The following is a 25,924-nucleotide window of genomic DNA, read 5'->3' on the forward strand; positions in this document are numbered from 1 at the left end:
AACACATTAATATCAAAGCTGAATATTTTTGGAAGTAGTTTTTAGTTTGTTTTTAGTTTTAGCTATGTTAGGGGGATATCTGTGTGTGCAGGTGACTATTACTGTGCATAATTATTAGGCAACTTAACAAAAAACAAATATATACCCATTTCAATTATTTATTATTACCAGTGAAACCAATATAACATCTCAACATTCACAAATATACATTTCTGACATTCAAAAACAAAACAAAAACAAATCAGTGACCAATATAGCCACCTTTCTTTGCAAGGACACTCAAAAGCCTGCCATCCATGGATTCTGTCAGTGTTTTGATCTGTTCACCATCAACATTGCGTGCAGCAGCAACCACAGCCTCCCAGACACTGTTCAGAGAGGTGTACTGTTTTCCCTCCTTGTAAATCTTACATTTGATGATGGACCACAGGTTCTCAATGGGGTTCAGATCAGGTGAACAAGGAGGCCATGTCATTAGATTTCCTTCTTGTATACCCTTTTTTGCCAGCCACGCTGTGGAGTACTTGGACGCGTGTGATGGAGCATTGTCCTGCATGAAAATCATGTTTTTCTTGAAGGATGCAGACTTCTTCCTGTACCACTGCTTGAAGAAGGTGTCTTCCAGGAACTGGCAGTAGGACTGGGAGTTGAGCTTGACTCCATCCTCAACCCGAAAAGGCCCCACAAGCTCATCTTTGATGATACCAGCCCAAACCAGTTCTCCACCTCCACCTTGCTGGCGTCTGAGTCGGACTGGAGCTCTCTGCCCTTTACCAATCCAGCCACGGGCCCATCCATCTGGCCCATCAAGACTCACTCTCATTTCATCAGTCCATAAAACCTAAGAAAAATCAGTCTTGAGATATTTCTTGGCCCAGTCTTGACGTTTCAGCTTGTGTGTCTTGTTCAGTGGTGGTCGTCTTTCAGCCTTTCTTACCTTGGCCATGTCTCTGAGTATTGCACACCTTGTGCTTTTGGGCACTCCAGTGATGTTGCAGCTCTGAAATATGGCCAAACTGGTGGCAAGTGGCATCGTGGCAGCTGCACGCTTGACTTTTCTCAGTTCATGGGCAGTTATTTTGCGCCTTGGTTTTTCCACACGCTTCTTGCGACCCTGTTGACTATTTTGAATGAAACGCTTGATTGTTCGATGATCACGCTTCAGAAGCTTTGCAATTTTAAGAGTGCTGCATCCCTCTGCAAGATATCTCACTATTTTTGACTTTTCTGAGCCTGTCAAGTCCTTCTTTTGACCCATTTTGCCAAAGGAAAGGAAGTTGCCTAATAATTATGCACACCTGATATAGGGTGTTGATGTCATTAGACCACACCCCTTCTCATTACAGAGATGCACATCACCTAATATGCTTAATTGGTAGTAGGCTTTCGAGCCTATACAGCCTGGAGTAAGACAACATGCATAAAGAGGATGATGTGGTCAAAATACTCATTTGCCTAATAATTCTGCACTCCCTGTATATTGGTGACCTGAGGAAGGTGTGTGACCTGGTGGTCACTATTTCACCAAAACGTACGTCGGCATGGGAGAGCAATAGGAGATGCTGGAACTTAAAATATAAAGAGGTCTACAAGCAACATAATGAAGGATTTCATTATAAGGGAAGAATATAAAGAAAATATCAAGGATTGATTGTGACTGATGAACTTTCTAGTCATTGAAATACATCTAGTTAAATATGTTTGGTGATGAAACCATAAAAGGACTTTGACGACCTCCAAAACCTTTCCCTGGTGCTAAAATCTGATGATATGAGCACTAATGTTCTTATGGTTTTTTTTATCCATTAGCGTTGTATGCGTGTGGTTTAATTGGGTATGTATGAGATTTCTCCATGTTATCTTTAAAGTAATACATTTCTGTGTTTATAGTTATCAATTTCATATAATAAAATCATATTTATTGTGTATAATTTAGTAGTCTTATTATATGCTAATCTATGATATGCTCAACGTTGCTATATATTCTTTCAGGTTTTTTTCAACCAATTTAGGGGATGGGTTTTTTCTGTTATTGCTTCCCAGGGCTGGGGCCTTTGGTGTTTTGGGGGCAAGAGGGCAGCCAGCCCCACTCTCCTATATGAAATCAGCCCTGGGCTAGACTCCAAGGGGCATTAGCCATTTAAATGTGGCCCGTCTGGTATTTCTGAGACTCTAGCAACCCGAACTGCTGAAATATACAATTATATTGTACCCTTAATTTCTCAAGCTACTGAAAGGATTTACACCAAATAAAAAAAAAAGCACACTCTGCAGACGAAGATCTAGCTTCCTGTCCAATCTGGTGTGATTACGTTCAGCAGTTTTTGCTGTAGTCTGTCTTGAAGAAGTCTATGGAAAATGCATGGGAATTTTACATTTTGCCCCCCCCCCTTTTATCTTGTCCTCTGCTTCACAGATCACCCCACCTGTTTGGAGAGTTTTTGTGGAGATTTGTCAGATGGTGCCAAAGTTATTAGCAAAACAAACCCATTTCCTGTGAAAGACCAGACCTAACTTTCACTATTGCCACTCGGAGATTTGAGGGGTCGGAGGGTGGGGGGAGGGGAAGGGGGAATTTGTCAATCAGGGGCTGAGAAAAAAAGGGCGGGGCATAAAGCGTTGTCCCCTTGCATTTTCCCATAGGGATTTTAGACATGACTACAGCTGTATTACACCAAATTTTGCAGAAAACTAGATCTTGGTCCAGAACGTGCTTTTTAGGTCGAGCGTAAGCGTACGACCTCTTATATACATTTAAGTATACTTATTATGTGGGCTTCCAGCTATGTTATTTGTTAGTTTCAGTGTCATTCAAAAATCCTTGCTTGCCAGTGGGCAGTCAGGTCTCTGTCCCTCCTGTGTGGGAGCAGGGACAAACTACTGTATAATTACGCTTTGTCCTGTTTATCTGGTCTGTAGGGGGCTTTTTTTTACTTTGTTTCCTGCTCCTGTCCAGGGAAGCATCCCTTTTTATTTGCACAGCATTCTTCCTCTGAGCTTAGCTGTAAACATGGCTATAAATCAGGCTGTTATCTTGGTCACATTTGGTCTTTGTGTGCTCTCTGCACCCTCTCTCAGCTGCCTGGTTCCTGCTCTTCCTTGACTTGGATTTTCTTTACCAAGTGTGCCTGCCTGTGTACCGAGAGCAGGAGCGAAGGATCACTTGTAATTGCTTATAGCATAGGCACACAGCTCTACCAGGGTTCTGAAAACCTTCAAGACAATGCCCACTTCTGTTCCATACTAGGATCCCAATCGCAGCTCCATCAGTGCACCTCAGTTCGCACACTTCAAGCCCTCAGCCTTGCCAGTGCCAGCCCTGCACACACTGTCTGCCAGAGCACCTCAGTTCTTACAGTCAGTACACTCTGCTGTTCTAGTACTAGGACCTCGGGCGCAGCCCATCACTGCACCTCAGTTCTACCCTGGTGAGGTCACTTCCTTTCCTATACTGGGTTCCCGCACACATACAGTTCCATTACAGCAGCTCATTTTGAATATTGATTCCCACTGCCAAGGCAATACTGGACCCAAAGAGCAAAACGCAGGTCAGCCAGTGCACCTCAAGCCTAACATCTAACGCCACTGTTGATGGGAACCACCACAGCTCCGCCAGACTCCATCAATTCTAACATTCAGTGCACGTCTTCTCAGTTCTAAAGGTTACATACGCCCTTCAGGACTGCTCGCTTCTGTGGTTCAGAGGCAATGGCACTCCCATACTGGGACCCACTCACAGTTTCACCAGGGCACCACAAGGCTAACACTCTGCAACACTGCCACTCCGATACTAGGTTCCACTCATAGCTCCATTAACATAACTCACTTCTAACAGTGTGTGCCCATTACTATTCCAGTACTGCAGCCCAAATACAACTCTCAGTGCACCTCAAACCTAACCTGCTGTGCCCCATTATTCCAATACCAGGAATACAAAGCGCTCCATTTCTCATTCCTCACCCGCTGTCTTTCTGTTATTCTAGCACTGGGCCGGGACACAGCTCTGCCTATACCACCAATCCTAATTTGAAGCCCCCCAATATTGCTGTATTGGGGGACACAAACTCTAATGCACCTCCTGCTGTTCTGCAGTGCCCACTGCAGTTCCACACTCTGACATCTGTTTGAGGACGTGGGGGAGCCAATTAATCCATTCTTAGCTGCCATCTTTATTTGGGAGGGTCTATTTCACCTATCTCACTCTGTTTTTCCCTTTACTCTGTTTACTCTCAAGGTTTTCTTTCACCCCCACTTTTCTCTTTCCAGCTCTTAAAATCCACACATTAAAAGTTTTGCTCTTTCATCTGTTTATTTCTACTCCTCTCCTCCTCCCCCCCCCCTTCCTCCTGCTACCTCCTCTTTGAGAATGTATTTCTTTCCTTGTTTCCTTCCTCTCCTTTATCTTCATCAGGTGTTCATTCTTTCACTTTTTTTTTCTTCCCTTCATTTTTTCTTTGTCTTTTTTATTTTCTCTTTCCTTTGACTGGGTATGCATCCTTTCACTTAAAAAAAATATATATATTTTTCATTCCTTTCTCTGGTCTTATTTTTATCTGTCAATTCACATTTTACTATAAAACCCTCTTTTTCCCCCCATCTGCATGTTGAAGCCACAAGTTACTTGTTGAGACCTGAAGTGTCAAAGTGATTTTCCCATTCTGTCTGTGCTTGTTTCTCTCACCATCTCTTTTTTTCCCTCTAATGTTCATTATTCTTTCTTTTCACAATTTTCATTATTTTTCCTCTATTTTTGGTTCACTAGCTTCCTTTCCTCTTTTTCGTTTGCCCACATGTTTGCTCCATTTCTTCTGTTGCTTTGTCACTCTCGTTCTTTCTTTCCCTTCTTTTTTAATTTCTTTCCGACCCCTTCTCTTTATTCCTTTTGTCTGTTGTATTCCTTAAGCTTCTCTTTTTCTGCCCCATCCACTTTCTCTACTGAGGCCTGGTTATCAATGGAGCAACAGGTGCAGTGGTACTGGGACCCTGAGACCTACAGACCTCACTTAACTCCAATTACTGCTGTATTTTCCTACTAAGATTGCAGTCAACCATTTTCCTTTCTTACTCCAGGGCCCATGACAACGTTACTATGCCACTTGTCCTCTCCAGGTTTACTCCCCACTCCCTCTTTTCTTTCACCCTCCAATCCATCACAATGGTATTTTTGTAATGGTGTTTTGAGCATTATACTCTAATGCCAAAAGGTCATGCCGCTGTTCCTAAAAGATGCTACAATGAACCATACAAGGATTATTGGAGCCCTTTTGTTTTTTCACAGTGCTTTGGGCTTACCAGTAAATTGGCTCACACATGTCTTTTCAGTCACCATCCAGCAGCCCCAGAGATAGTATTAGATACAGGGGGAACTATTTTCTCGACTCCCAATTGTAGTGTCTCTGCTGCTGGGCCACCGGAGCTTGCCTGAAGGAAACAGCTACCGTGAGAAAGCTGTGGCCAATGCCTAGGTACAGCAGAGCTTCCATTCAGGAGCTTGCACAGTTCACCGATCTGCTCACCTACTGCAGACATCTGACTAGAGTTATCGTAGAGCCCTTAACAGCCCGAACAGTTCCCCATACACATCAACCATTCTCCTCCAGACCCCGCTTCATGTGGGTGATACAAAAGCCCTTGAATTCCTGAGACAATGGGCATGTCTTTGGGCAGGAAACCAAGGGCAAACTCTTTCAGGAACAACACTTGCTAATCTTTACACTGCGCACAGAGCTTTTCAGAGTACGGCAGGGCCATTTCGTGTCCTACAATGCCCTATTCTGCACATTCCGGCATCCCTGGCACATAGCTGCAAATGAGCCACCACCACATGAGATAAGCAAACGATACACACAATGGCCAGGAGTCAATACCACATAAATGGTTGACTGAAGGGACAGCAGCTCATATGCAGTTTTCACTTGACACTTGCTTTGCTTTGCTTTCACTAATGACAGAGCTGACAAAAATCTCTGGAATACACTTCTCAGTTCAAAGAAGACATTTAATATTATTTCACCACGAGGTTCCTAAAAGATTAGTAGGTTGAAAGCACACGTTTAAAAATAGTCACAGCAATGAAAGGAAAACTTACCAAAATGATTCTCAACTGCAATGTACACAGCAAATATATGCGATTATTCTTTGCCTTGCAATTATGATATTATGTAAAGTAAAAATGAATCACCGTAGGGCCTGCCAAGCTCTTCATCTTTCTCATGCCAGGAGGAAGATGACCCCGTTCAACTGCGAGAAAAAGATATCCACCCTGATGGGACAAATGTCAGACATTTGACGTCCAATCTGGCCAAAATCTCAAGGCATTTCTCCCAAGGCAAAATCATTCCCTGCACTGAAAAAACATAGGTCTGGTTCATTCTTATCATGCTGACTAACTGTTCGTGATAATATGTCCTAGCTCTTTGGTGAGAAAGAACACGTAAAACAAGCACAGTTTACCATGTGGAAAAAAAACAGCTCAACTGCAATGTCTAACGCTACGATAAAGTCAATAGGCAGCTAAACTGAATACAAAATGTAATCTGCAATTGGTGAACACTGAACAACTAATCCAGATGGAAAGAGGTGCAACACAAAGTCAGTGGTCAAAAATACATATTTCCCTACACACGCACATTGTGTAATGAACGCAAATTCAGCAGTAGCAATGTTTTACCAAAACAATATTTAGCTTGCTACTGCTATGTTACATGCAATTTTGTTTTTTCTATTCTGAATCCAGCACTTAAAATACCTGGACTTTAATATGAAAGGTTGGTTTACAGCTCAAGCCAGTTCTAACACACCTCCCACCACCCCCAGGAAAATTATTAAACTGCCCGTCTGCCTGATAGGTTGTACCTTTAAAAGTAGCCAATTTCAAATTGAAAACGGAACTGACCAAAACAAAGATTCCTTGTCCAATAGAAACTAGCATATTCTTAGTAAAGGCACATTACCTTTCCTTAAAACACTACATTCTATTCAGTTTTAACGAAATATAAATTGTAAGTAGAGAAAATACCAGACGTCCAAAGGTTCCCACTCTAATAGGAACCACAGTAAACTAGCCTAAAGTGCATGTACTTACTCCTTACTTGTACTCACTCACAAAAAAAAAAGAAATGTCATTTACAGAATGTTTGAACGAGAAACGTTACCAGAGAGGGAGCAACAACAACAGTAGTGTTGGAGCAGATATGCTAATATGAGAATATGCTAATGACTTGTGCATACATACTAATGAAAAGAACGATATTAATAAATTAAATAACGTGTAATGTGCTGTAACGTGGTCATCATCTGTGCTAAAAGTACTAAATACTGTGAAATATTTTAAAGTTTGCATTAATATATCATAATTAACTATATAATCTATGTTTTGTAGTGCTATATGTTCTTTGTTTAGCCAGAGGCCTAGTGAGCTCTAGCCCTTGCCTGCTTAAACATGGAGACGTGATGAGCTGCCGCAGACTGGAACTGGAGAGAAGAACCTTGAACTGCACAGAGTCCAACTATGAGGTCTGCTAAGAGAAAACTGCAAACTCACCAGCGGACAGGAGACGATCAGAACAAATTGATACAATTATGTGTAGAGTAGGCTAAATGTACTTTCCCAGGACTTGAACAATGGAGCTACAGCTGGGAGCAACAATTTTGTTACCTGAAGAGCCGGATGATGTTCTCATCAACAAAAGAACCAATCATGTTAATGGAACTTGACTCTCAAAATAACGTAGACAAGTGGTAATCAAAAATTATAGGTTAGAGTCATAACCCCTGATAAGGTTGACCTATGGGCAAATTGTGGGACGGACTGAGAGACCCTAATAAAAAGTCATGACATGAAGGGAAAAATCAGAACGAAGAGGCGAAAGTTGATGATGTCAGGAGACGCTGTCCGAAGAGCTGAAACTTGGGCTTGCTTCTGTGAGCCTGAGCCTTGCTGATGACTAATGACCTGGAGACGAAGTCTGACTCGTTGCTGATCTATCTTAGATAGGTAGCTATAACCTGACTGACTAATGAAGGCTTTTCTTTCTAGGTATCAACTGCACTGTTTAAAACGTTTTTCTCTTCTAGATAGATTCTCCAAATTAATGATTTTTGACTAAATTGTTTTAGCATGAAGACCCACATGCTGATGCTAATCTGGAGATAGGTAGGCTGACAAGGGCGTCTGAGGGTGACTTTGACTGACTTATATTGCTGAATCATTCGATATATTATGAATTGCTATTTGCTTGTTTAACGTTGATTGCATACTAACAAGTGATGAGAATTCAATGCTTATGTTGGTAATAAAGGAAACTGGCAATCATGATATGGTCAAATAAAGTTTTATGATTAGAGTTGTAACTAATAGGGAATAAACAGAACTAACTTTCATATGAGTCATGGTGGTTTTATTTTTCTTCTGATTAGATTAGTTCATGGTATTTTAAGTTGATTAGATTGATTTGTCGAAACTTTCTTTACTCACTATACTTGACTAGGATACCCTATGCGATCCAAAAGATTAATCGACCTATACGCGTCCCCTTGTAAGTTTACTTACTAAGGACAAGGCGCACTAGCAGTAGTAAAGATAATCCTTAACGCTGGTCAAGTGAAGGAAAAGCTCCGATTTACTATATTGCAAGAGGAAGAAAATTGCTTCTTAAATCTGCTTTCAGTATTTTTAATTCAAATTCAGTCTTGTAGAGTACAGAGAACGTGATGCTTTGCTAACTTCCAATCTGGTTTCGCAGGGTGTCTCCAAGTGCGGCTTTAATAGTATTGGGAGTGAGGCAATGTGCCTCCAGGCAACGCCTTGGAGGTTTTACAAGAAGAAACCAAGCTCTTTAATAGGTGACGTCAGCACAGAAGTTGGCAGCCATTCCATCAAACATGATCAGACAGGGGCTACTGAGGGAGGTGGCTGGGGACTAAGTAGGTCACGGTGAGTATTATACACATGCCTTTTAGTCTTATAGGTATTGCACATTAAAATTTTCAAACGTATTAGAGTAATTATTTTACTTAAACGGTGCAAGCAACCCAGTAGCCTTCCTGACGAGCCTTCTGTCAAGGACGTTGTTTTAGAGCGTAGGGGGCAGGAAGACAGATCAAGTATGTGGAAGTGGGGTCTTCACAACACTGAAGCACAATATATTTGGCAAGGGGGCAGAATGAGTTGACAACAGAAATAGGGATAAGAGTGAAAACGTAAAAAAGAAGAGGTTACATTCTTGCATTTAGGCATCACCGTCAGATGATAATCTGTTAAGAGATTGTTTCAAACAAGGAATTAACTTTTACCCAAAATCTTTAGGTGTAATTTAGCGACTGCATCGTGCCCTAGTGATGCTAATGTTTAGGAAAACATAAAACCCGGAAATCCAGGTCCAGGGAATGTAGTCATGAAAATTACATCCAGCATCGAGATTAAATCTAAGCATTTAGTCTGTCGAAAGGAGCTTCTCTACTTGCGATTTCGAAGCTAAAATTCTCGCTGCTGTTTCTCACTCCATATTGAAATAAACAGACCATCATTAAAAGTAATCTAAGAAAGCAGTGAAAAGTTTAAGCGTATCTGAAAAAGCACTGGCAAAGACACTACGTTCGTTTTTTTGTGTAGTGAAAATCTTTTCTAACACAAAATAAGTGGGAGGTGGGCCCGAGGCTGGTGGGGGCGGGTGGAGGAGGGAGGTAAAGGAAGAGGGTGGGGCGGGGGAGAGGCTGAGGAGTGAGAGTAGTAAGAAGCAGAGGGCATTTCTGAAAACCCGACCCGAATTTGCAGAGTATGACCAGGGTCACTGAAATTATGCGATCGCAGAGTTTTCCGCATAGTTTTAGATTTGTTCCCTTTGACACATAATCCGTCATCTGCACACTTCAACAAAAAGCATTGCGTCTAGTTCAAACTATTCAAAAATTACTAAAAACGCAGCGACACAGAGTGGAAAGCCCTTTGTAAACTTTGATTGGTCACCTTTCTGTTGCTCATTGCTATATTTCGGGTGTTTAACTGGTACTGAGGTGCTCTAATGCCCTGACAGTTAATAATTGTAAAACTGTGATACTATCATAAAATGAGCCCTTTTAGGCTGCATAATATGCCTTTTTTCGACACACAATTTACTCAAACTTGCTGCGTAATTTCGCCCACTCCTGCGTGCATAATTCCAGTGCATCTAGGTAGGACGTTGAAAAAATTTATATAATCTAGGTTCAAAAATTACTGAGACTCGTAGCTATACTAATACACCCAACTAAACGAGATCTGCGGACCATTAGTTACAATCCTCATGCGACACTCCAAGGTTTAATTTATCTGCTGTAGGTATTGGACTTCTCTTTCAGTCACGTTACAGGGCACGGAGTAGCCGTTAATGGCACCTACTTCAGAAACCTGTAACATATGTTACAAGTTTAAAACCTTAGGGGGGTAATGCCCTTGGAGCGCAATTACAGCATAAGATATAAATTGGCTAAACCCTACAGAACAAACAATGGGAAAGCAAATAGGTCATGCTGCTATAAAAGGAGAATCTATTGGCTGTGCCAATGCTTGTTTACATTACCATTGTAAAATGGAAGTCTGCCATGTTGAAATAGTAAAGTAAAAAAGCCAAAATGGCCACTGGGGCATCATGAAACTAGCATACATAATAGCCATATTGAAATGTTTTTCTTTTAAAGCATGTGGAAGTGCAAAAATGAATTGTATGTGGACCAATAGCACAATAAGCATCGGCAAAGCCAACAGGTCTCGCCTACACAAGAGGTATTGGTTTTACCAATATGTTTTAGCCATGTTGTACACCAGTGTGGCTGCTGTTCGGCACAACCAAAAGTCAGTACAGTAAAGAAGGGTGGCGTGAAGTGTTGTAAAGTGGAGTGGCATAGAGTGCTGTGGAGGGAGGAGTGTTGTAGAGTGGACGGGCATAGAGTATTGTAGAGTTGGTTGGCGTGGAGTAGATTGTCATCAATTAGAGTGGCATAGAGTGGAGTAGTGTAAGAGTGGAACGGCAGAGTGGAGTGCTGTAGATTCTAGTGATGTGGAGTGAAGTAGTTGAATAGAGCGGAGTAGTGTTGTAGAGCAGAGCGGAGTAAAGTAGCAAGGAGGGAGTGACGTACAGAATCACAGAATTGAGTGGTGGAGTAAAGAAATGGAGTGGAGCATCAAAGTGAAGTACTGTGTAGTGTCTGAGAGTGGCCTAAAGTGAAGTGGTGTAAAGTACAGCGGTGTAGAGCACATTGGCATAGAGTGCAGTGGCATAGCGTGGTGCAGAGTATATTGCAGTGGTGTGGCGTGCAATGGCGTAGACTAGTGGAGTGTTTCAGAGTAGTGAAGTGACAGAGTGGAGTAGTGCAGGATACAGTGGTGTAGAGTGCAATGGCAAAGAGTGGTGTAGAATGCAGTGGCATGGAGTGCTGTGTAGATTAGAGAGGAGTACATTGGAGTGATGCAGATCAGAGAGGCGTAGAGGTGGAGAGTAGAACACTGTGGCGTAGAGTGCAGTGACGTAGAGCATAATAGTGCGGAGTGGCATAGAGTACAGTGGCATAGAGTTCAGTGGTGCCGAGTAGTTGGCATAGAATGCAGTGATGTAGAGTGCATTAGTTTTGCGTAAAGTGGTGTGAAGTGCATTTGTGAAAAGTGCAGTGGTTTAGAGTAGAGTGGCGCAGCATTTAAGTGCAGTGCTATAGAGTGGCGCAGCACAGCCTGCACTTGCGCAGAGTGAAGTGGCACAGAGTAGATTGTTTCAGAGTACAGTGGAGTGGTGCAGCGCAGACTGGTAGAGTGGCAGAATAGTGAGAGTAGAGTGGTGCAGAGCAGAGTGGCATCGAGTGGCGCAACATAGATTGCAATGGCGTAGAGTGGAGCAGCGCAAAGTGGAGTAGAGTGGCATAAAGCGCAGTGGCAGATTAGATTGTTTCAGAGTAGAGTGAAGTGGCATAGAGTCAAGTCGTGCCGAGAGAGTGCAGGGGTATAAAGTAGTGACTTAGAGATGAGTAGTGCATACTAGAGTGGAATAGACTGGAGTGGTGTAGAGTGCAATGGTGCATAGTAGGATGGGGTAATGGGCACTGGCAGAGTAGATTGGTACAGAGTAAAGCAGCATAGAAGGCAGTGGAGTGAATTGTTTCAGAGTAGAGTGCAGTGTTGTAGAGTGCAGTATCAGAGGGACGCAGAGTGCAGTGGCAGAGTGGAGTGGTACAGAGTGCACTGGCAGAGTGGAGTGATACAGAGGAGAGTGCAGTGGCGCAGAATACAGTGGCACAGAGCAGTGTGGTGTTGAGTGCAGTGGCATAGAGTAGAGAGGTGTACAGTAAAGTGGCATGGAGTAGAGTAGTGCAGAGTAGAGGTCAGTGACGCAGCATGGAGTGGCTTAATATGGAGTGGTCCAGAGCAGAGTGCAGTGGGGATAAAGTGGAATATGCATGGTGTGGTAGCGTACTGCCATTACAGACAACACATCTTCAACTAAAATGACCATTACATTTGCACAGATTTACAGTTTTTCTAATAAAAGTATACAGCACATAGACAAAGTGTGGCAATGTCATTAAAATATTTGTTTACACCACTCTTCAGAATTACCAAAAAAATGTGCGGGCTGTGCTTTCATTATTATGATATGTTGTGAAATATTGGCACAGTTCATTTACAGACCTTTAAATGTTGCTGTGCGCCTAAAAAATAAAACAAAAAAATAAAAACAAAAGAAAGACGCAACATCGTGCTTTCTTCCTCAAGCACGCCCTCACCAGCGAACTTGATTGTCACATAAATCTTCTCACTCTGAAGTCAGAGAAAGAAAAGTAAACACCAAGCTCCCTGGCAGACAGAGCCTGACATTTGAACTCTGCCCTTGAAAGCATAGCAAATGGGACAAAGTAAGAACAAGATTTAAAGGTCTGTATCCCGAAATCCATTACTTACGGAAGACTTCAGCAAATATGTTTTTTTCAATGGAAGAGACAAATTCAAGCTAGACAGCCTAAAACAAAACAGTCAACTAATAAAAAGCAAGCAAATGTGAGTCACAAAGCCAATGTTATGCAATGGGCAGAATGCATTCCCAGGAAAGGTTTCCAAATGCCCCCAATATGTTGTTAGCAAACTAGACAGCTGTGCTGTCTGGAAGGCTTCGACCGAAAAGGGGGGGGAAAAGGACACGGAGAATGTGATGGAACAAAAACTTCAGGAACCACAGGGACTAGTGAGCTGCTGAGCTGGCAAGTTGAACTTTAATGAGCACCAGAAAGTACTGTGAGTGCAGGAATAGAGGGCGTAAATAACCTTGCCATGAGCCATTAACGAACCCAGGGTAATGCTCTCGGTTAGCTTCCAGTTAGGTAGTAAAAGACAGTTGTAATCAGAGTGCAGTTCAACTACACGTACCACACTAGTTATTGCTACACTCCTCACGGGGAGGAGCACGCATAACCTTCATTCTTCTTTAAGGGAGATCGTGAGAACTGTGGCTCGAAGTGGTGTCACAATCCCACCTCAACAGGTATCAGAACAGGATACGTTCATTAGTGACCCTGGTGGATTCTGGCTTTTCATGTGCGAAGGGCAGTGGAAAACAGCATCCTGTAGCAATGCTAGAGCAACTAGAGAACTAAGTGAGTGCCTTAGAAAAAGCAAGAATTGGCAAAGCCAATAGCTCTCACCTTTGGGACGTGTGGCTTTCTCAATGTTTTTCAGCAATTCTGTACAGCAACCCCCATACTGTGTAGCATGGTGTCATTTTGTTGGGGAGCATATCTACAAAATGATGCAGACACTTCTTTCTTCTTTTTATTTGCTTGTCTAATAACTCAGATCGGAAAAAAGTAGTGCCTAAAAAAGCAAGAAGTGTAAAGTCACAGTGTTGTGTCCATGCACGGGGGGGGGGGGGGGGGGGATAGGGGGCGAAACAGGAGAGTAAAGAAAGCCTTTACACTTTACCAAATTAGAGCGACAGCGAAGCCCAGCAATGGTAAGCAAAAGCAGGCTCTAAACCCACACAAGCTAACAAGGTCTCTCATTGCATGCGCTGTTTAGTAGGCAAGACCTATTAACAGTGTTTTCAAGCATCTGGATTAAGAATGAAATACAAAATCCTAAATTTTTATCAAACGACTAAAGGCACTTCAAGAACTTGAAACTGCTTGTTAAATACAAGTATATCTCTGTAATATATTTTAATGCCAAGACCTGATCAATATCACCAGTGCACATAACAATATATGAACACCAAACAGCCACAGCAATTCCTTTCCTGCAGACATCTGCAAGAAATTCAAGCTGTGCTTCAAATCAGCATGTGCGAATCAATGATCTATTTGACCCCTAAATGTCATCACCACACTGTGGATGCAGTACTCTATGCCTACACTTAAATAAAAAAAAAAACAACAACAACAAAAAAAACGTCAAACACGAAAAATTAGCAGCCCACTGGAAAGAGAGAAAGAAGCCTAAGCAGCAGAAATAAAATACCTCAGTAGCGAGCATGAAACTAGCTGCCAGGCTGAAATGTCACAATGAGGAGAGGCACTACTTCTCCTATATCCTCATCCACGACATTTTGGAGGCTTTTACAAACGCTGATGAACAGCCAGGTGAGTCAATGTCTAAAGGCAGCTAAACCAGTAGTCAATGGCTGAAAGGAGATATTTAAAAGCACTTGTCAGAATTATGTTGGTGTGCGTGTATGTGGACACGAGGCGCTCATTAAACAGCTAAAACAGTCTGCAGGCGATTCCTAAAAAGGGGAACAAAACTTAACACTAACACCACCCGAAATTCTAATGACCTGTTTTTGCACTTCAATACTACAACCGACCATCTGCACTGGAGGCCCTGTCATTCTTGCCCATGTCCCTTGTCCTTTAATTTGCACTGGGGGTGTCACATACTACAGAGCATATTTAGGTTTCTTGGAATTGTAGTCACACGCCTTATTGACAATGTTAAGTGAGAATTAATTTTAAAAAGCATGTCTCGTAGCTGTGAGCCACCTGTGATAGTTTTTGCAAGTAGGCCTGTGGGGCAGGATAGGAGGATACTTTTGAACAAGTAAAAAGGTTCAAAACATGCTTGTTCATTTCGGTCTTCATTTGTAGTTAGGCGATGAGTCACCCTTATCACCTCAGAACAGAACATAGCAAGCAAAATATGGAACAGATTTGCCTAAGGAAGGGTGACTGATTTAAGACCCAGTTCGGCAGGCTGGGGGTTAGAGAGGGTGCAGGCTTCCAAATGTAGCCCTCTGACCCTCCGAAGGCCCGTTTATAATTAGAAAAACGTCTTTAGTTGTTTTTGGTAATCATTCATGTGCATCCACAGCCTTCGTGTCTCCGCTCAATTGTCTTAACTTAATATTTAAAGCGTTTGAAACAGGTCTGAAGAGGACTTTAAATGAGATGAAAAAGGTAGGAGGGCGTTCTTTAAAGGGGGCATGGGCTATACAATTAAGGTCACTGCTTAAACATATTTTCTGCGATTTCAATAATGTGCCTCTGAATATATATGCGCCAGTACCACAGGCACCCTAAGCTCCATCTGTATGAACAGAAAGATCTTTCTCAGTATCTTGATGATCCTGAAGCAAGAGCTCACAGCTTTGGAAACCTGGCTCTCAAAGGTCAAAGTAGTATCAAAGACAATACCCAGGTTTCTTGCTGCCTTCGGCGGTACTGGAAGCGGTCCACAGGGCTCAGGCCACTAACAGCTGTTAACAGATTGAAATAATGGCACCAAAAATCAAAATTTCCATTATTTTTCCTCCATTCATTTTTAGCCTATTTTTCTTTATCCAAGTGCTGACCACAGCCATGCATGTCCTGAATTTATCAGCCACCTCCGCAACGGGCTTGATGATCGGAGTAGCGTCTGCATATGATGACACCACCCCCCCCCCCCAAAAAAAATATATATAAAATAAAGGGGGCATGGTAGGTATACCCTGACCCCTAGCATTGGTGCTGGGGGTCCCCCTGGAACTCCGCCCCACCCTCTGGAGATGGCCGTTGGCTTTCTCTTAGCAGGAGTTGTGACAAGTGAGAGAGAAACCTCACTCGGCTCCCAGCAAGCTGGAGCATGAAAACTGCTCCCACTAGCTGGGAGCAGAGGCTTCATCTATTTGAAACAGATGAAGATTGCTCATGCATGCAGGGAGCTAGTTATTTAGCAGCGTGCTAGAGCAATACTGACTCCAGCTGGAGGAGGGGAGCCTTGACCCCCCCACCCTGCAGTCCCTATAGTTGCACACCGAGTGCCCTGGGTGGGGCTAGGGAACCCACGAGGATGTGGCTGGGCCCCAGGGAAGTGGTGGTCCCTGGAGCTGCAGGGGGTGGGTGGGGGAGAGGCCTGCGCACCTCCCCCATTCTATCAGTTATTCTGCTCCAGGGAGGTGGCGGTCCCGGTGGCTGCAGGCAAACAGCCCCAGCATTCCATCACAAAATTATCCCCGAGAGGTGGCGGACCCTGGGGCGGGGGGCACGCACCCCCCCCCCTGCATTCCATCAGTCATTCTGTCCTGGGCAGGTGGTGGTCCCTGGGCAAGGGTGGTGGGAGGGGTGTCTGGGCAGCTCCCCTGCATTACATCATTAATACTGCCCCAGGGAGGTGGCGGTCCCCAGGGCTGCTTGGTGTATTCATCGCAAATGGCATATGCATCGGGTGGCCGATCTGTCTCCCTGTCCGCCTGCCTGGAGCTAGACGCCTCGCCGAGCAGCAAAGCCTGCCCTTTTCTTGGTCTTGCGGCCCACAGGAACACCGGGCCCAGGCACTGAAGTGCTCGACCGATGTAAAAGGGCGTCCGGTGTCACTGGGTCTCCACAAGAGGCCTGATAAGGGCCTGGGAAACCCCCACTGTAATGCTATCTGTATTTAACCACCGGCTCCATCTTGACCACTTACTCCATTTTGTTCTTAGCCTAGCTTCAAATGCCATCACACTGGCAGCGCAGGTATTTTTCTGCACACAGCTTGTTAACCTGTTTTCGCTCTTCTCACCAGGAAAAGGAACAAAACATGGGGGAGAAATATAGATAAGAGGGTACCAGACTGAGAATGTTTATGATAGCTCAGTCTTGGAAAAACAACGTGAGATTTGGCCAGTCTGATGCGTTTTTCTCAACACTAACCTGATAAGGCCAAAACGTGAATTTCACAACTTACTCAAAGGGAGGGGGTTTCTAGAACCTGCCTCTTACATTTTTTTTTTTTTTGAAGAATATAAGGTGGGGAAAGCTTGACAGCTAAAACAGAAGGAAGTCATCTCTGGGAACAGATGCGTTGCCCAGAGAATAATCCCATTAGGGTGGTTCTATTCTGTCTTTCTGTTGTCAGGGTTCCACAACCTGAAGTTCGCAGACAAGGGATGATGTCGGAGTCAAGGCCCATGGTGATTCATTTTTAATTCTTACTATTTTGTTTTTTTCGCTTGGTGCACGCAATAATACGTAGTCACTGCATATATGTATATATATTTCAGTGTTTGTTGATGTATTGCATATTCTTTGATCATTATTATTCTACTGCTGTGGTTATTTTAAGAGTTGCACATGTATTGCTGCATTTACAGTAAGTGCTCATGTTATCTTCGTGTAACCTGGGAAGTGCCTTAATACATTTCTTACTCAGACTAAGAGTGCTGCATTCTTTGCATTCCTTTCACTTTTTTCCCTCTCAGCCTGAAGCAGAGGAGAACACACACCCAAACACATAACTCTGTAACCCCAGGCTTATACCGCCCAGAATACTCCACACCTCCATGGTAACCCCAGGGCACATACGCCCTAATAGCGTTTTCGGAGGGCAACTCCACAGACGCATAGAGTATTTCAAGGGTCCATTAGACTCCCACCATGAGAGAACGAGAAATGTTCACAGAGGAGGAGGAGCAGATAGCCTACCTACCCATGGGCGGAAATTTCTGTAGGATCATGGACGTCTCTATTTGGTTGGCAGTCCATCATGCGGTGGCCCCCCTGAAGCAAAAGCTAAAGCAATACACGTAAGAGGTGCCAGACCCCCCACGGGCGGAAAGACCCCATTGGGCTGATGACCATATTGCCTCCAGGCCCCACCACCCATGTGGATACCCTTAAGCGTAAAAGGGACGAGACTGGCGCAGACCTAGACGCTTTTGCATACCTCAAGAAGGCCTTCATGGCTCATCCCAACCCAACAGATGTGGCAGCCCCAGGCCCATAAGGAGTTCGGCCCCTAACCCCTTCTGCTCCCCTGGCTAGGGACACAGATACCCCCCTCCTCAGATGGGGAGCAGGGCTCGGGGGTCACACCCACTGCACCCCTCCCCATAGTCCTACCCAGCAGAGCGCCCCTCTCCGAGCCCATCCGACATGTTGGACCCCAATCTCCTCCTCCACCCAGGCTCGGCAGACTGGTCCCCAGCAGACATGGTGGCAAACTGCGTAGTGGGGTGACTGCAGAAGCCTTTTGACATGGAGGTCCGCAGCAGGTTACGAGCAGAGTGCCCCGCCTCCCTCAGCGGTAAGGTCGCTCTCACCCCAGAGGTTGACGAGCAGATGGCCACTTTCTTACGAAAGTTCATGCAGGAATCCAAAAAAGGGAGTAACAAGTTGTGGCCGGCATGCCAGGATAAGCTACTGGATATGGCTGGCCCGTTTACCCGCATACTGGACATGGCAGAGGATGCCAAGACTTCCAGCACTATAATTTCCCCAGAGGTGCTGTCAGGCTGGACTCCGAGAGCTCTGATCTTCCCAGGGAATGCAAACTGCGTAATCTCGACCGAGAGACTGCATTCACACCTGATTAAAAACTATCCCAAATTGGGAGATCTTGCCACCTTCGAAGCTGGTTCGATGGCCTAGGGAGGCCTCTTTGGGGATCCCTTTGTCTGCGAAGAGGAAGTTCGTCCAGACATTCACCTCACTGGATAATGCCCAGACGGCAGGTCTAGAGAATGTTCACTCCCCAGGTTTTCACAGGGGCTGGTCATGGAAGGGAAGAGGGCAGGGGAGGGTTGGCCAGGCGATCTCAGCCACAGGCCCCCGCCAGGAATAACACGTTCAGAAGAGGACAATACCAGGATGCCTCCAGGTTTGGGACGCTCTACCCCACAAGGCTGTATCCCAGACACACAGGAGCCCGCTGCGGTCAATGAGGTGGATTTATCAATTCCCAAGATGAGTGTATAGTTAGCCCCCCACCTGAGGGTCAGGGTACGCTTTGAATGTTTCTATCCAATTGGTAGTCCCTTACTTCAGACACGTGGATTCTTCAAACAGTGCGGGGTTTCCACATTGAACAATTTGTCTCTTCAGTCCAGGCAAGGACACCTACCTTACCATACCAGTCTTCAGATCCCATCAGTGGTTCCTACAATTCCAATGGAGGGGGTGGACCTTTGACTTCAAGACACTTCTTTTCGGCCTCTCTTCCGCTCCCTGGTGTTATACCAAGGTCATGAGACCAGTGGTTGAGTTCCTCGGAGAGCGAGGTGTATGCCTCATTGTCTACTCAGACAACATTCTTCTTATGGGTCAGTACCCTCAACTCATGTCCCACCTGCAAATGGCAATTACTCTCCTGGAGTCACTGGGCTTCATCATCAACGCCCAGAAATTGGTCCTCATCCCTACTCAATCACTGGTGTTCTTCGGTTTCGTGGTGGACTCTATTCGAGACACCCTCAGCCTTCCCTCCAGGAAGATCAACAAGATCAGGTACGAACTGCGCAGGATGGTAACCAAACGTGCAACTCCCTCCGAAAGGTAGGCAGGCTTGTAGGCCTCCTCTTGTCTTCTATTCAGGCCATATTCCCAGGTCCCCTCCATTATCAGGCCTTCCAGTGCCTCACGGCGTGTCACCTCTGCTGGGGACTCACCTACTCCCAAGCGGTCCCCCTTTTGGAAGACACAGAGGAGGAGATACAGTGGTGGCTCTCTCACACATGGAATGAGAGAGCAATTTCGGTTCTCTGCCGCACTTAGTCATAGAATCCAATGCCAGCGGCTCGGGCGCTACTTGCAGGCAGTTTTCCATCAGAGGATGGCGGTCATTGCAAGAAAAAGCTATACACAAACTGCCTCGAGCTCCTTGCGGGCTCGTTCACTGTCAAATGCTGGACCAAATCCCAAGCAAAATGTTGTGTCCTCCTGGAAATGGACAACATAGCGGCAGTATGTTATATAAACCATCTAGGAGGCACCCGGTCCATAACGCTTGCGGAACTCGTGAAGTCTTTTTGGGAATACTGCCTGACGAATCACATCCCTATAACGGCAGAACATCTCCTGGGGCAGTACAACCAGGTGGCCGGCTGGCATTCCCGACACTTGAAGGATACCAGTCTCCCCCCCCCCCCACTCCTGTGTAGTTTCCTATCCTTCTTTTCCAGATTCCCTTAAACTATGTATAGTTCAATGCATCAAGGGCTACGAGGCCATGATGGCTGAATCAGTTACTGACTGCGCTCAGAAAACCATTTCGGGCGGTACCTTCCCCCACTATTGAAAGGTGGGTGAGAAGGGCGATGCAGGATGCTGGCATAGACACAAAAAATGTTGGCGCCCACTCGGTCAGAGGGGACATGGCCTCCAATGCATTCTCCTTAGGGGCATGTTTAGAGAATATACTTAATGCTGCAGATTGGTCTTCGGACTCGACATTTAAGCAGTTTTACTTTAACCCCATTTTGCGTCATTGGTGGTGGAGAAGCTTTAAACTGGCGTAATCCTCACCTCCGGTCCTGACATACAATGAAAGATTTCCTAGCTTTCATAGCTGAAAGTTTCAATTTTTTAAGGGCACAGAGGCGAGGATTAACCCACCCAAGAATAGCATTCAGACTTACATCCCCGCTTCCCCCGGCCTGTTTACTCAGCGTTAAGGTGACAATGTTAGCTTTGGTAATGAATTTACTGCACAGATATGTTTTTACAAATGTCAAATTCTAAAACATTACTTGTGATGTTTCAAAAGGGTGGAGATTTTGGACTTAGGCTCTTTTTGTGATTCGTTCTTTACAAGGTCTGAAGGAACAAACAGGACTGAGGAGGAATCCGGCTGAATCAAGTTGTAGGAAGAAAGAGGAGTTGCAGACAGCATGGAAGGACTGCCACGCTGGAGGCGGATGCTAATTGGTGGAGCAAAGACTGAGATGTTGACTGTTTTTTGTTTTGATGATTTCCCAAGTGTTCATGGGAAATGTAGTTTGTTTATCTCTGCTTGGCTGCTATTCAAATCAAGCGAAGAGAGAAAAGCGTAATCCTCGCTTCTGTGTCCTTAATAGAATTGAAACTTTCCATTACGAAAGCTAGTAACTTTTTCATTGTTACACAGTAGGCCTGGAAATGATTCAAGGTGACACATTAGTACACTTCAAACACAGAAATATTGCACACAAGCCAACTCTGAAACCTGCAGCCAGGGTTAAACAGGCATTTTTTTTTCAAAGGACGCCAATGCATATACTTTTAGGATGGACAAATGAAACTGAAAATCCTAGCATTTTTTGTGCTGCAAACTGAAACAAGCATCAGCTGAGAGTCTCCCCTGACAGGAGACTTCTGCTCTCTAGACAGGACAGAAACCCAGTTGTGCAGATGGGGAAAAGGTTAGGGAAGGTATAAACTTTAATGCTAGACTGCCAGTGCAGACTGTGACCTTCACTGACAAACATCCCCAAGAACGTTCCCTACCTCGCTGTAAATGTGTCTTAATCTCCCATCTGGTAATTACAGCCCCAGTTTTTGTCTTTCTAACTGTGAAAAAAAAAAGACAAAAACAGTATTTGGCGCCGGCGGGGTTACAGAGCATGTGCCAGATTACCACCAGTGAGCGTGCATGTCCAAGTCTATATTTTGCCAATGGAGAATTTGATTCCAGCTCCCAATTGACAAAGTAAAGACCAGTCCTGGAAATGTGGCGTGACCAGCCACACCAACAATAGCAAAGGGCCTGGGGCGTGGCACTGCCACATTACAACTGTAGTCCTGAAAAGTATGTGTGGTGTGATCCCCCCCACCGGAGCCAATTACAGTTTTTGTCTTTCTAAGTAGAAGACAAAAGCAGCATTTGCCACCGGCAGGGGTTATGTTAAACAGCATGCATGTCTTTACGTTGTCAAATGTTAATGGGGAATTAGATTCAAATCAACTTCCCCATCGACAAAGACTTCACACTAAAGGTGCAATAGCACATAATGTGAAGTCTTTGTCAATGAGGAATTTGATCCCCATTGACAAAGTAAAGACCAGTCTTGAAAACATGGCGCGCCGTCCGCACCAACATTTACAGCAGCAGCAAGGGCCTGGTGTCTGCATGGTGTCAGAGTGGTGCTACTGAAAAAGTACGTATTGACCCCAGCCGACTCCAATAACAGTTTTTGTAACTGAATAGAAAGAAAGTTGTTGGTGCCGGCGGGGGGTACCCGAACTTTTACATGCAATGTGCATATTATGACATTGTCAGCCTCCTCTGGACAGAGCAGGAGATTAAGATTACATGTGCAAGCCTTGCACAGCATTAAAACCAGGGACTGATTAAAACAGATTCAGATACTTTTGTTGAAAGATCCCCAGTCTATAAACCATGACAGACCTGCACCGGAGCAAGAGGCTCCCTTTGAACAAAAACATCACACAATCCCTTTGTTCCACCATCATACAGTCACAGAGTGACAATTATTTCAGCAGTCGGTCAAAGTGCAATAATCATCATATCGATAACGTGTGCTGTGCAGTGTACCACTGAATACACGACGTACTGTATTATTCATTCCACTAACTCATTTAATAAACGTACCTGTGGAAACTCAACTAAAACAAATCCACTCTCAGATTTCAGAAATGGATTAACAACCAATGCCTGCTGTGGCCCGAACGATTGCTCTTTGTGCCGCATGAAATGGGATGCCAAGGGAGAGCGACAGCCTCCTCCCACCCCCACACTGCGACACCTCACGTGCAAATTCATTGCAGAATCCAGAGGCCTCTAGTAACACCGCCGGGTCTCAGTCTAAGACATTGGTACTCACAAACATTTTCCCAGGGGCCACACAGTATGGTCTGTGATGTGACAGAGGGCCGCACTGATGCCAGTAGGGTGGCGGGCTAGAGGTAGGGGGCAGCGGTAGTAAGATGGATGTTGGGGAAATGAAGCGTATACAACTAGGGCCTCATTTATGTTTTAAATTGCTTAACGAGGCCTTGTAAATATGGGCCTTCCCAATGCAGTTTTCTGCGGCAAAGGGGCTTGCAATTGGTGTTGCTGTGGAAGTACCCACACAACACCCATTGCTTTTTGATGGTGCCCCAGATTTACAAGAAATAGTAAACCTGAGCCAGCGTGGCGTTAGGGTGGTGCAAGAAGAAGAAATACTTTAATTTCTCCTCGTTTTTAGCTCTGCAGCACACACAGAAAGAGCAAATCGCCACTTTTTGAATTTCCAAACAGACTTTATCATACTTTTGCTGCACAATGTCCATTAATGAAGGTGTTTTTTAAATTAAGAGGTGCAGCATACCCCAGTTACTTCCTTCCTTCAAATTCAATTAACCCTTAAATAAATAATTGCCCGTTTATTTAAAGTTTTTAGTGTTAGTGCGGAGTCGAGCAGCACAGTGCTGCTGTTGACCAGGGGGCCGCATGTAAAGGTCAGGAGGGCTGCACTGGTCTAAGACAACACTGACGCTGTCCCTGCTGCGCTAGAAGAAGTTGAAGCAGATGATAGAATAATGGATAGCAGAGGTAGGCAGAGAGAGGATGGCTAGTGGGGAAAAATTACTAAAAATGGTGGGATGGAGAGAATGATAAATGGGAAAGAAAGGGGTGAGAGTGGGTGAGGGAGGTGTATGTGGGGAGCGGGAGATGGCATGAGGAGGGTGAGGCAGAAAGGTGATGAATAAGAGAGATTAGGTTGGTACACGGCGAGGTGGAGGGAAAAGGGGAGGGTAAGAGAAAAATAAGTGGGGAGGAGAGAGAGGAAGCTCCAACAAGGTGAGAGGAGGTGAAAGAAAAGGTTGAGGCCAGAGACGCAGTGGTGGACAGGAATGCAGGGTGAAGCATAGAGGGAGGCAAAGATGGCAGAAGTGATGGAGCACATAGGTAAAAAAACCCAAATAACTGACTAAAATTAGTAAACAATGAAGCGTGCCTAAAGCCAGACACTAGGAAACCCCATGCATGTTTGATGCCTATTCAGAAGCTTCCTTAGAGTAATCCTTAGTGGAATCCGCGTTGTTGAGAGATGAAGTCTTAGTGAGAAGCCACAATATTATATATCAGCCAGAGAGCTAGGGTTGCCACCTGCCCGCTCTTTTACTGCCATTATCGTATTGTATTGTCCCTGTAGGTAGAAAGAACTCCGAAAGACAGTTTTATTCCCCCTTTTCAGTATATAACTTAAAACGTATATGTTAGAGGAAAACTCTTTTAAATATATTCCGCGGCTGCCTGAAAGACAACTGGCAAAAACCAACAGACCATTTTAAAAATAAATACGGGAGATTCCATATAAATTTCTACTCAAGAAGCACGTGAGGGTCTTAACAGAAACTTAAAACGTGTACAGATGGCCAATATGTAGCTCTGGAAAAGTGGCAATCCTACAGAGAACTGGTATATTGTTTAACGGAACAGGTTGTTACATCATGGGAAAGTCGCTCAGAATTAACAGTGTTTCTATTTGAACTGAATTTCTGGCTCAAATGCCTTCGGGATCGATCGAGAGGATTTTTCGACGGCTTGACTGCTTGCATGCCGTTTCCAAAAGTTAAACTTTTCCTCTTGCTTATAGGATACACAGCGCGCGATCTCTCAATGCGAGTCAGGCACAGGTGTAGGATCCTCCTCTCACTCTTCCCCGTATCTATTCAAATACAGGTGCGTTTTCTGTGCTGATGGGGTGGGGGTTAAACTTTCTTATGTAGGGAATATAGACCTGTAGACGGTTGGGTACTGTGACCTAGCCCACCCGCTTCACATGCATCTCCTGCCTTACCTGTTTCCACCGCAGACTCTCTTCCTCCTCTCCGAAACAAATCCACAATGGCTCCGCCTCCGTCCTGCGGTAATGACACCGCCTTCTCTTCAGCTACTACTTCTAAAACTTTCAAATCCCCCCGCGTCACTTCCTGTGTATAGTGTCACTGCCCGTCCAGCGCAGTTTCCCGTTTGTTTGTATGTGTTTATGTCTTCAGTTGTGCCCTGGAGCCAGTGTGTTTCTGATTGGTTCACGCAAAGCTAGCTCATTGGCTGCAGGCATTGCAGGCTCGTAACAAGTGAAGGTAAATCCAATTGGCCGAAACATTGACATCAATAATTGTCGTCCTGTAGTCAAACGCTTTCTCATTTTAAAAACTGAAAGCTCTGAATTGTGCGTTTTAAAAGTTTCTTTACAGTGCCAAGTGAAGAGAGACAAAGAGGATTGCCTTATTATGAAAAAGGGGTTACTGCTCCCCGTTCCCTATGTGGTGCCAGTGGTGGGGTTAGAACATTTCTTGGGGAAAGGTTATGGAGAGACCACGCCGGTAAACACATTTGGTAAATAGCGAAAGCTTCTTATCTTTTTGAAACATTGCAGAGTTGTCCACTTTGGAACCGGGAAAGCTGGTTGGTTAAGTCTGGCTTCGGCTCAATGCGTTTCTACGGAAGCAAATCACTTAATTTCCCCATGCTAAAAAAAACCCAAACTGAACCTGAACTTGTGTAATCTAACTGGAGCTGGTGTAAATCACTCCGATGCTCTAGTGTCGTTTACTCTATATAACAAACTGCAAAATAAAGTAAACCAAAAACAGCACACTTACAAAGAAAGCAGTTAAAAAGCATTTGTGAAATTACTAAATCGTTTCATAACGATTTGTTGCTTGTTTGAAACGTTACAAAAGCATCTTGCTAGTTTTTCACAAAATATTTTTATCTACCAGTTTCAAATTAATTTTATTGCAT

At 44.5% G+C, this 25,924-nt stretch overlaps 1 protein-coding gene across 1 annotated transcript in view; it reads right to left on the bottom strand.

Moving 5' to 3' along the window:
• The window catches only part of KATNA1 (katanin catalytic subunit A1), a 158,462-nt gene extending 133,312 nt beyond the window's left edge, over positions 1–25,150 (bottom strand). The window contains exon 1 of the mRNA XM_069235280.1: positions 24,975–25,150. The gene's annotated coding sequence lies outside the window, so the exon portion shown is untranslated. The remainder of the gene's footprint in view (positions 1–24,974) is intronic.
• Between the last annotated feature and the right edge of the window lie 774 nt (positions 25,151–25,924).

Source organism: Pleurodeles waltl, chromosome 5 (assembly GCF_031143425.1).
Source record: "Pleurodeles waltl isolate 20211129_DDA chromosome 5, aPleWal1.hap1.20221129, whole genome shotgun sequence".
In the NCBI taxonomy this organism is placed as follows: Eukaryota; Metazoa; Chordata; class Amphibia; order Caudata; family Salamandridae; genus Pleurodeles; species Pleurodeles waltl.